Source organism: Myotis brandtii, unplaced genomic scaffold (genome assembly GCF_000412655.1).
Source record: "Myotis brandtii unplaced genomic scaffold, ASM41265v1 scaffold657, whole genome shotgun sequence".
NCBI lineage: Eukaryota > Metazoa > Chordata > Mammalia > Chiroptera > Vespertilionidae > Myotis > Myotis brandtii.
The window spans coordinates 2,512,842-2,514,905 of record NW_005370552.1 but is presented as its reverse complement, the minus strand read 5'-3'; the positions used below and the strand labels follow the sequence as shown (position 1 = coordinate 2,514,905).

General features: G+C 42.7%; 1 protein-coding gene across 1 annotated transcript in view; it reads left to right on the top strand.

The window, feature by feature from the left end:
• Positions 1-2,064, top strand: part of CASK (calcium/calmodulin-dependent serine protein kinase (MAGUK family)) — a 247,896-nt gene that overhangs the window by 54,784 nt on the left and 191,048 nt on the right. The window lies entirely within an intron of this gene.

Sequence of the window (2,064 nt, the reverse complement as noted above, 5' to 3'; positions counted from 1 at the left end):
TTTTTTTTTTTTTTTTTTGGCTCCTCACAGCTCCTCTGTCCTGGACCTGTTATCGTAGTTGCTCCTAAACCCTCCGTGTGACACCTTCTCCTGCTTCTCCCTCCCCTGTCCCCACCTGCCCTCTAATTGCTCATCTCTTGTCACTCACTGTGCGTTGCTTCACCTCTGAGTGTGTTTCTGTGCTTCCTCGTGCATCAGTAGTTCCATTTGATTTCGTGACACAAATGTAGATTTGGTAATCTGGCGCCTCCCACAGGGATTAAAGGGTTTCCTACGGGGAAGGTTTCTGAGGAATTAAATACTATATGCAAGAGGCAGCCTCGCAAAAACCTTTGTACTTCAGAAAATTGATTCCATGCTCACAAAGTCAGCGTTTTCTCTCAGCAGGCATCTCAACTAATGCCATTAATGAGAGCCATGCCAGATTACAGAGCAAGGAGAAGAGCATAAAAATGGTCAAAACTGAGAATTTTAGAAGGCAATTGTTTACAGCGGTCTGTTGCAACGTTGTAATTACTAAGAAATAAAAGAAAACAATTTTAATTGTGGTTTTTAGTACCCCATTACCAGTGGATCCAACAACTTATGAGTTGGGATAGTATAAAAATTGTGCTTATGTTAAAGTAGAAAAACCAGCCTTGGCCACTTCGCTCAGTGGTTAGAGCATCAGCCCGTGGACTGAAGGGTCCTGGGTTCGATTCTGGTCAAGGGCATGTACCTCAGTACAGGCTCGATCCCTGGCCTCGGTTGGGGCGCACAAAGGAGGCAACCAATCGATGTGTCTCTCTCACATTGATGTTTCTCTCTCTGTCTCTCCCCCTCCCTTCCACGCTCCCCAAAAATCAATGGAAAAAGTATCCTTCAGTGAGGATTAACAAAAAAATGAAAACAATGAAGAAATAAATAAAGTAGGAAAGCCATCGGTCTGCAGGATAAATCCTCATATTTAGTAAACAGCATCCAAGACCTTATCTTTGAATGCCTTACCACAGATTAGATAATACTTTCTAAATGTCTGTTTTCTCTTAATAGTATAGGGAGAACAGACACTAAATTGCCAAAGAAAGTTTAAACAATAAGTGGAAGGGCTCAAAATTGCTGCTTCTTGTTGGTGGTGATACAGCCCTAGCACCATGGTCGGCAAACCGCAGCTCGCGAGCCACATGCGGCTCTATGGCCCCTTGAGTGTGGCTCTTCCACAAAATACCACGTGCAGGCACGCACGTACAGTGCGTTTGAAACTTCGTGGCCCATGTGCAGAAGTTGGTATTTTGTGGAAGAGCCGGTATTTTGTGGAAGAGCCACACTGAAGGGGCCAAAGAGCCGCATGTGGCTCGCGAGCCGGGGTTTGCCGAGCCGCAGTTTGCCAACCACTGCCCTAGCACATCCCGTCAGCTTTGTTCTGTTCTGCAGGGGGCTTACCCAGCAAGCTTCCTGGTGTCACCTTGGGAATTTCAGTTAGAAAGATGGACTTTCTAAAGAGACTAGTTCCCAGCTGTGCTCGCTCTCTCTTATCTTCTATGTCTTAAGGGGTTTTTTGTTCTGTTGTATTTTAAATGTGTGTGTCTCCCCGTACATAGATAGAAATACACTGGTGGCCCGGTGCACGGATTCGTGCACCTTACAAGGAAATTAATTAGAAGGTGGCCGGTGGGCGGGACTGGGCAACCACTTTAAGCATTTTTGCTGTTTCTTTTGTAACAACATACGCTTATATTATATTTTTTTATTTTATAGTTTTACATATTATCAGTTATTGGCGTCCTGCTATGGAAAATGTGGCTCTCTTGTGCTGTTACCTGTCCCTCTTCACTTTCCCTCCCCCATTTTTATGACATTATTTATATTTAAGTCATTAGTATAATGCGATTGTGTATCTTGTGTAATTTATTGTTATACCTGGAGTAAATAGTTGACTTATTTGATTGCTTCATTTTCTATGTATTATAGCTAATTCATCCCCAGCCTATTCCACTGAACTATATACCTACTCTCAGATTCAACCCCATTGGACAATTGATCACGTCTTTTTTTTTTTTTTAAATATATATTTTATTGATTTTT